The following is a 10537-nucleotide window of genomic DNA, read 5'->3' on the forward strand; positions in this document are numbered from 1 at the left end:
CCTACTGGGATTACCAGCAAGCCTGGTTTAAAACCTTTTTTTATCCAAAATCCCAAAAAATCTCACTCTTGGTTATTTTTCTTCAATTAAAAAATAACTGTTCAAAGCCTTCCAAATTAGTTCCAAATTTGGTGGAACTATTTTGGGCCAAGCCTAGAAATTCTAACCCAAAATGCCATCAAATGTTTAAATTTATTTAAAGCCCATTATGTTCCTTCCGAGTCTGAGAAGAGGTTTCCTCATTTTATCTGTTTTTGTACAAACTTTTTCCTTCCCTGGGTTTGGATGTGGAATTTCCAATACCACACCATAGACACCCAACTAGTTTTACAAAAAAACTTCAAAGTCAAATGGTGGTCTAAATTTGACGAACAGTCAAAATTGTCTGAAGCCACGATCCAATCCTGGCTTTCCACAAGAGGCCTCCTTACCCCAAGTAAAGACCTAGTCAAAACCCAAAGCACTTTTCTCGCCCAGAGGGCCAAAGCCCAATCCCTATTGGCCAGTGCCAAAACCGAGGATGAATATTTCAAAGTGATGCAGCAACTTCTTGCCACAAGATCTGAGCCATCCGTTGCAAGCTCTTCATCAAGCTCCTCAGGAGAAGCTGAACCGTTCATTTCCCTCGGAGATGAAAACGAAAATGACTGCTTCGGAATATTCTCTCCATTAAAGCATTAAAGCTTTGTTTTAAAAAAAAGAGTAAAAATTGTCTTATTTCCCTTATTTCCTTGTAATTATTACTCATGTAATTAACGATTGTATTTCCCTTTGTAACAATTACTTTGTTGTAATTATTTTCTGCATTTATATTATTTTTTTTTTGGTGGTCCCCTGGACACAAGTGAGAGCGCACATGTCTCTTCACCCAGTTTTTGCCTTTTCAAGGCCCCTTTTCCATGTTGCTGTCTCCACTAAAGTCTCATCTTACCAGCCACGCATGTGAAGATACAGCAAAAGTAAATAAAGCAAAAGATGCCCTCAATCATGTTGTCTTCCACGACACCTCCCTTGTTGGCTTTTTCTGATAAAGCTACAGTTTCGCTACAGTGGACGAATAAAGCTACAGTTTCGCTACAGTTGAAGCTACAGACTCGCCACAGTTCAAGCTTCAGTTGTTTTAAATTCAAAGCTATGTAACATTTAGGGGCAGAGTTTTGTTTACAAAATTTACATTCTCTCTCTCTCTCTCTCTCTCTGGGAAATCAGGATCAAGACATCAAGGAAAATTATTCCTGTCTTGTAATTTTCCCTTTCTACAAAATCTGTAAACATTTTCCATTGTAAAGCTCTCGGATCCAAGCAATCTATGTAAGCATCTCTCATTTAATCTATTTAAAGTTTCAAATGTATGTTTAAATTTCTGCAATTTTAAATTTATAAAAACTGCTACGTTCCTCTAAGGCAAAGAGACCGGATCTCTGCCCTTAGTTGTATCTTCTCTTCTCCCTCCATTCAATCAGAATACTATTTCTGGGATCCAGATCTAGTATTGTCTATGAGCCTTTAGATATTGTTGCTAGGCTTGTTTAAAGAACATTAAATTATTTTTAGTATATCGGCTGGAAAACAGAACGTGTGTGATATTGATCTGTTCTAAGTTAGATCTGGTCACAAAGGTAGATTAAGTTCTGCATCGATCTGAAAACAACGCCACGTACTAAATAAATTCTTATTTATTAATTGCAATTTAAAGTTTAAAATTTTGAATTCTGCTAAATCACATCCACACTTCGATCAGATATATATATATATATATATGGATTGTGGGGGTTTAATTTTCTTCTTTAATTTGAGTGAAGGTAGTTTTCTCCCTTTCAAAATGTGAGTGGAGTAGACGTCCCTCGAATATTAGAAAATGTAAAAATCTAAGCGGGTTTCATAAGAATTGATGTAATCTCATGTAATATGAGTTGTACTCTTGAGCAATAGTCTTATGTAATAAAAAAAAATTGTGAACTAATCTCGATTGATTAATACTATATCATCTTTATGAATGTTATGAAAGTATATGTATATATATTTTTTTATTTGGTATTAGTTCTAACCTTTTGTTGTTCAGAATATATTTTATGCAGATCTTTAAACGAACTACATCAATGCAAACTCATGTTATATTATGTGAGTGATTTTTAAGAAATTACTTAATTGATATATATTATCGAAGTAGAATCAAATATTCTTCCTATTATAAAACAATTAATTTGGAGATATTAGAAGGCTCTGTTTGATATAACTTTTCAAATAGAGTTTATTTAAATAGAGTTTGTATTAGTAGAGCTTTTACTTAAAATAAATTAGTTATTTAGTTATTAATGAGAGCTTTTATTAAAAATTATAAAATTATTTTAATAGATAAGTTAAAGTTATGTTATAGAAAGAAAAAAAGATTGTCAAATAAGTAAAGAATATTTCAAATGCTTTAAAATTTAAAAGAGTTTTTAACTTCTACTTTTAAAAGCTCAAAATTTGAGCTTTAGTAGAGGCAAAATAGCTTATCCAATCTTCAAAAACTCCAAAAAAAAATCACAAAAATTTTAATAAGAACTTATGAGATTAAATAAGCACTAATGACTATTAGTAAAGCATACCAAATAAGTATCAAGAGATATATATTTATTCCATTAAAAAGGAAAATTGTTGAAATCATTTTATGTATAACGTAGATTTAGCTATATAGAGTAGATTCACCCTATTTAAAAATTATTTAAAATGGCAAACCACATTTAGTTGAGTAGTAGGCACGTGCGGTTTACTCTACTCATATTCTAGAGGTCAAGAATTTAATCCTTCGGTGGAGGTTAATTTTCTTTTAAATATTTAGATGTAGATCTAGCCAATTTAGGCTCATATTCCAAACTGTATGATAATCGACTTTTGATCACAAACATCTAACTATTCTTAGGTGCAGGCACCATAATGTATTTTTATTGCAAACATACTCTTAAACCGTGCGGTTTAAGAAATTTTTTTTTAATAAACTATAAAGTTGTACGGTTTAAGAAAGTTAAAAACTAACCCTATAAAACTCATGGTTTAAAAGTGTGTCTACATAAAAATAAAAAGTCTATATATGAATTCAAATCTATGTGTTTGTAGAAGTTGATTTCTCAGTAGTCCATAATCCATCCATATATTTAGAATAGAGCTCACTCTCTTTTTAGAAGAAACCACTTGAGCTCAAATTTTGTTGGCCCGACTTTCTTAAAAATGAAAATATCTTAATTTTAAAGGACGAAGAAAGCACAAACCTCCAAATGATATAAGTAATATTTATATAGTAGAATTTAGAATAATAACATTTAACAACTTTTTGTATCGTCTCAATAAATAGAATGAGTGATTGAAGCTTTATATGAAAATTTAAAATGCCATCTATACAGTACAAGGGCAAATTTGATGCGACTCGATTATTGAATCACGGCCCAATTCAGGCCCATGTTTTAAAAAGTTTCTAAAATTATGTTACCCACACCAACGCCTCTATCCTCCGAATTTGGGGGGACAATACATAAACAAAGAAACCCAACGACAAACAAAGAGGGTTAATAACAGTCAATCAGTGGTGTCTTCAAATTCAAAGGCAGCAACGATGGACAGAGAAGACGGCGGAGCAGGAGGAGGGGGTAGTCCCACGGCCACGCTGCGGCCCAGGAAGGGAATGAGGTCTAGGACATGGTTGGTGGTTTTGGAATTCGGGCAGCCACCGGTTGAGGAGGTGGGAAAGCACTTGATCATGCGACGTACTGGGTTGCCGGCACGTGACCTCAGAGTGCTGGATCCTTTGCTGTCTTACCCATCTTCGATTCTGAGGCGTGAGCGCGCCGTTGTGATTAATTTGGAGCATGTCAAGGCTATTGTGACGGCCAAAGAGGTCTTTGATGCCCTATTCTACCAACCCTCTGGTTGTTCAGTTCGTTCGGGATTTGCAGCATCGCATTTCTTCTCTTCAAGCTTTGTCCACACAATGGGTGTTTCATTATATTCGTTTTATTTATTTCTGCGAAATTTTTGGTACTTTGTTTCGAGTTCTTCTTGATCATACCTTGTAACTCATAAAATTTGTTGCCGAAAAAGTCTCTTTTATCACTTGTATGCCCTTAAATTATCATTATATACCCTTAAATTCTCTTATTATCATTTGTATGCCCTTAAATTATCACATGTATCATATGAAAAGACCAGATTAGCCCTCTAACGTCATCATATTTAAATGGCAAGTAACGATTTAATGGACGACATATACATTTTGTCAACTTAGAATGAACGATAGATGCAACCTCAAAGTATTGTAGTATTTTTAATAACGGAGTAAACTAAGGGTATATAAATGATAATTTTCCTTATTCAATTACAGTACCGTTGCTACAACATCTACTACAGTACTAGGCAAAATCCCTCATGCATCCTTAGCTGTCGCCTGTTGGATATCTTATATTTAATGCAACCTGACAGTGACCAATTGTTACACTAACATTAAATATAACATTAAACGATCTAAGTTCTATTTATCGTACAAGGTGAATCCCTATTTCTAGTTCATCACTAATTTTATATCAAGCATGACCCTATTCAAATTAATTACTCAACTTGGGAAAACCAATCTAAAACTAAGTATTACCTTAACAAGATCCACTAAGTCATACATTTTTCAGGCTCTTTCTTAGCTAGTATCCCTAAATGAGTGGTTTGATGAAATAGAGAATTAAAATAAATACACAAAATGCTATATCAAACATAGAGCAACACACGTATATCTGTCAAACATCCATTAAGATCATTTATCACTTAACTACAATCAAATTTAGTTCATGATTTATGAAAGAAAAATAAATAAAAGAGTTTCAACATCAAATACATACCTAAAATGAAATAGAAAACAAGAAAATAAGAAGAATGACTCATTTTCTAATTGATCTATGCGATTTTTCCTCTGTGACATCCTTCAATCTCTCTCTTGAATCATGTTTTCTTGTTGTTTCTTTTCAGTTTTTCTCCTTGGTTGACGAATCTCTCTTTTTCTTTACTTGTGTACTCCTTTTATAACAGAAAATTAGGGCAACCAGAAGTCTAGGGCATGTATCTTCCAGATTTGGAAACTCCAGATTGCTTTAGCAACACTGCTACAACATCTGCACTGTTCCAGACTTTTTTCAATTTTTCTGTAACCAAGTTCTTCCCTTATTTTTGCAAGCCTATTGCAGCAGCATTCCTTCTTTGAAATTTGAGCTTCTAGTCACTTACAATTATGCATACGATCTAAGTACACACAAATTATTCTAAATCGAACAAAATTTATTAAAATAAACTAAAATGGATGTTCATGTAAAATATAATTAAAATGCAATAACATGTTATTTACTGTTTAAGTATTACTGATTCAAGTCTAAAAGTGTCATGATAACTCTTATTTCATAGAGTTATCAACCACCGACTAGAGAGAAGTTAATCGTCTCAGTATGTAGGAAAGAATAATTAAAACGCCAAAACATGCTCACGCTTTCAGTTTGTTGTCAGAAGATCTTGCAACTCTAGAGGCACTAATTACATTTGCTTCTTGAAAATATTTGAACGTTCATTAGAAGCCCATCAGTTTGTTAAATGTTAATAAATTTTATGATGGCTTGATAGCATTTATTAAACATGTAATTAATAATTATTTCATTTCATTTACAGTGAAAATGCTCTTTATTTGTTCTCTTACTACTAATGAGTTACTTGATTTTTTAGAAGCTTATAGACTAGAGCTAGATCCCAAGACTCTTTTGTTGGATTGGTTGGCTGATAATGGTAGCTGTAGTAGTAAAAACCAAAAATTAGATTTAAGTCTCTGTTTGTAAATATTTTCTATTGCAGTGTTCATGTGATGTTTCTAAACTCTACTTCATTCCTTCAAGGCATTGAGGACAATATCTCGTTCTGGTTTGTGGAAGGAATAGTTAACAATTATGGAATACTGGTAGTTGTCTTGTCATACATTTAGATGGCCGAATATGGAGTTTAAATACTTTAGAAACACATCGTTCCAATCTTAGAACTTAGTTAAAAAAATTTTAAAAAAAAGTAAAAAATAAAAAATAAAAATTAAGGCATTTTGTGTGATATTTTGAGATTAGATGACATGACAAGTTCTAAATTTTAGTATTTGTATTATCTTTAGTCTTGAATTAAGTTACACCATTTTTACCACTTTGCATATTGATGTTGCTGACAAGTGTGATAAGAAATTTGATGAGTGAAATTGATTGAGTTACTTGAAAGAATTTACATGTCATAATAAGTTCCAAATGAGATTTTAAGTCCATTATTTTTCTTGTAGAGCAACTCTTGTTCATATTTTAGCAATTTACTATTTTATACATTATCTCTATCTTTTTCTTTTGAGTCAACAAAATAAAAAAAATTGCGTATTGCTATTTCTAAAAGTCCATTGAACTAGTACATATGAGAGACTATTTAAAGCTCTATAAATGACAAAAAGGTCATCTTTGATCTGTTTGAGCCTTTTTAGCCATCCTTACTGATAACTCTATGAAATGAAAGTTATCATGACACTTTTAAACTTAAATCATGATTACTTAGAGTGCAAATGACATGTTTTTAGTGCATTTTAGTAATGTTTTGCATAAACATCCTTTTTAGCTTACTTTTAATAAGTTTTGTTTGATTTAGAATAAATTGTGTACTTAGATCATAAACATGATTGTAGGGAACCAAAATTTCAAATTCCAAGGAAGGATTGCGGCTATATCAGGCTTGTGAAGATAGGGAAAGAATATGATTAGAGAACAATTGAAGCAAGTATGGAACAATGCAAATGTTGAAGTCAATGTTGTAGTAATGATGCTGTAGCAATCCTGGAGTAACGACAGAGCATATTTCGCATTAGATACATAGAAGATTGCAATATGAGGTTTCCTAATTTGGAAGAGGAGCACCCTAGACTTCCGTTTACCCTATTCGATGTATAAAGGAGCATACACGCAAAGAAAAAGAGAGAGTCGTCATTAAGAAATAAAGAGAGAACAAATGAGAGATCAGGTGAGAAGATGTGATGACAAAGATCAGAAGAACATTAGTGGATTCTCCAAATCTTATTCTTTTTTGTTTTATCGGGTAATAAAGAATTTTTTGATAGCTGAAATTATTTTGCTTTCTATTTTGTCGCAAATTATGAACTAAATTTATTTGTGGTTGAGTGATAAACAATCTTGATGGTTAATTGACTGACATTTTGTGTTGCCGCATGTTTGCTATAGTATGTTGTTTTGATAATACTTATTTCAATTCACTATTTCGGCTGACCACCTATTTAGTGGTACTATCTAAGGAAGAGCCTCGAAAAGGCCTGTCTTAGTAGAACATATCAGAGCAATAGTTGGTCTCAAATTGGGTTTCTTGAGTTGAGTTTATTTTGATTCGAAAAGGGTCATGCTTAATCTAAAACTAGTGATGAACTAGGTATAGGGATTCACCTTGTAAGGTAATTAGAATATAAAACGTGTAATGCTATATCTAATGTTAGCCTAACAATTGGTCACTGTTAAGTTACATTTACATATAAAACATATAACGTGCGATAGCTGAGAATACATAACGATTCTGCCCAGTGTTGTAGCAACTGAACCAAATATTAGAAAAATAGTCAAAATCATTAAATGTATTTAATCACTCAACTACTCTATTCCCCTTGGTTACATTTTTATATTAGCCATGATATTTACTTTACTACATTTTTCTTATTGCCTTTTTATTTTAATTAGATCATTCGTTTAATAATTTTTTTAGTTCAAATTTAAAATAAAAATTGCAGTGATAAAATTATTGTAGCAATTCTCAATACAACAATCCCTGTGGAAACGATATTGAAGACTTATCATTATATTACTTGTTGTGTACACTTGCACATTGACACCAATAGCATTAGAAAACAACCAACAAGGTTTTGGTGCCGTTGCCAAGGATTGGTACTTATTGTGATTTGTAAATTCAATTTTAGTTGGTGCAAAATTTTAATTTTCTTTTTTGTTTACTATGTTTGTGGAAGTGCTCTGGCAATCCTTGCATGTGCAAATACAAACCTGTTGAATTTTAATTTGATCTAGATATTGAAAGAACTGTAAGGAGATTGAGGAAAAAGAATAGGAATTCAAAGGCTGTTGTAGCAATGGACGATTTGCAAGATGTGGGTAATTTGAACCCTCACGGAGAAATACAACCTGTTAATGGCCAAGAAGTGTTAGCCTAAAGGGCTATACATAATGTAATTTTGATTATGACAAACATATGTCTTAAGTGATTTGATAAATATTGTACTTCACATTTTTGCTAGTTCTTGAAGGATAATATTTATGCAAGTGAGTCAAGTGAAATCAAGCTCAAGACACTCAACGAAAAATTGCGCGATCAAGAAAAAAGTTTAGCTCAACGGAGTCATTATTGCGACAAATTCTTATAAAGCCGGTATGATTTAATATATGCATGGTTTAGCATTTGAGAAGCTCAAGATTTTGTTTGATAAATCATCATTATGAAACCGAAGGTTTTGCAATTATAAGCCAAGTATCTCAAGAAATTAGATGTTTTTCAAAATGTTGACTAAAATGAAAAAGTTTTGCAATCTTTAATAAGTATAGTTTTGAGTTCTGGATTTGAACTTATTTGAAAACATTTGAAATGTTTAGGTCGTACTATAATTTATAAAAGTTAGAGGACCTGAGTGTAAATATTATAAATGGATAGAGAGTTAGCGGCTGATTGCCTGAGGACTAGCGGCTAGCCGCCTGAGGAAAATTTTATATTTTTAAATTTTGGACTAAATTGAAAAGTTTTTTAGAACTTTAAAATTTTATAAATATTTTGTTAAATTTTGAAATGAACTTCTTTGAAAAATATTATTATATTTTGAGTCATATCATAATTTCATAAAGTTTTAGGAATAACGATTATTATTTAGAAATTCTGAAATTAGACCTGTTTGTAAAATTTTATGACTTTTGGGCCTTAGTACAATTATAGAAAGTTTTGGACAACATGAAATTGTATAAATATTGTTACTATAGCAAAATTCAAATTTTAACGATAACTTTCACTGTACTGTAGCGAGGAGCCGGCTAGTTAAACGGCTACCCGCTTGCTGGAATTTGCTTATAACAATTAGTTTTTAAGCTAAATCTATATAAAATCAAATCCAACTTCAATTTTAAGACTTTTGCAAGTATAAACAAGTGTAAAAAATATATTTTAAGCTTCAAATTCACAAATCATCATAGATTAAATCTTGATTGAGTTATCATTTGTATATCTATTCTAAAAGAGAGTTTTAGTTTTAATTTTTGTTTTCTTATCAAATTTGTAAGTGCATAAGTGTGGGAAACACTTGAGTGAAGAGATTGGAGGATAATCTCTTGTTGTAAAGGTTTATTGACACATTGGAAGTCAATTATAAACATTTTAATCCTTAGGAGGCTTGGATAATGAAATTCTCGAGCTTGGTAGGCTTGGAGGCATAGACGTAGGCAGGGATTGTCGAACCACATAAAAATCATTATATTTGCTCTCTCTTCCCTTACTCTTTTAATTATTGTGCTTTATTAAATTTATTATTTTTTTATTTATTAAGGCAATAGATTGAATTATTGTGTGGTTTGTTTAGTTTAAGTTTTAAAATCCCAATTCAGCCCCCCTTAGATTGCATAACTAGTATTTCAAGAATGTTAGAAAACAACAATATCCACATGGCAGATAACAGAGACAAAGCCATTAGAGACTATCCCGTGTTGACCCCTCATGTTATATAACATGGGATAGTTAGACCTGAAGTACAAGCTGCCAATTTTGAACTGAAACCAATGTTGCTTCAGATGCTACAAATAGTGGGACAATTCAATGGATTGCTATAAGAAGATCCTCACCTTCACCTTAAACCGTTCTTGGAGGTGAGTGATGTTTTCAAATTTACTGGAGCATTGTAGAAAGCATTAAGGCTCAAACTTTTCCCTTTTTCTTTAAGAGATCCAACAAGGATATGGTTGAATTCTTTGCCACAAAACTCCATCACAACATGGAATGATTTGGCTGATAAATTTTTAATGAAGTATTTTCCTCTGACAAAAAGTGCAAAGTTGAGGAATGAGATCACATTCTTCCATTAACTTGAAGGTGAAAGTTTGTATGATGCATGTGAAATATTCAAGGAGCTCCTCAGGAGATGCCCTCATCATAGTATTTCTTATTTCATACAGTTGGAAACTTTCTATAATTGGTTGAACTCAAGCACTAGATTGATGGTAGATCTTCAACAAATGGGGCTTGGTTGTCTAAGTAATATAATGAGGCTTATGAAATTTTGAAGAGGATAACTAACAATAACTATCAATGGCCATCAGTAAGACAAGCTGGAGCAAGAGGAGCAGCAGGAGTACACAATGTGGATGCATTGATAGCATTATCAGCCAAAGTAACATCATTGACAAATATGGTTAAAGTAATGACCATTGCTTTAGCAGTAGTTTATCAAGTTGTTGAAGTCTCTTGT

At 32.2% G+C, this 10537-nt stretch overlaps 1 non-coding gene across 1 annotated transcript; it reads right to left on the reverse strand.

The window, feature by feature from the left end:
• Positions 1–10121: 10121 nt before the first annotated feature.
• On the reverse strand, positions 10122–10228 carry LOC112097096. The gene has a single exon (XR_002904753.1). It is a non-coding gene; the product is annotated as a small nucleolar RNA R71 (small nucleolar RNA).
• Between the last annotated feature and the right edge of the window lie 309 nt (positions 10229–10537).

Source organism: Citrus clementina, unplaced genomic scaffold (genome assembly GCF_000493195.1).
Source record: "Citrus clementina cultivar Clemenules unplaced genomic scaffold, Citrus_clementina_v1.0 scaffold_7, whole genome shotgun sequence".
NCBI classification, from domain to species: domain Eukaryota; kingdom Viridiplantae; phylum Streptophyta; class Magnoliopsida; order Sapindales; family Rutaceae; genus Citrus; species Citrus x clementina.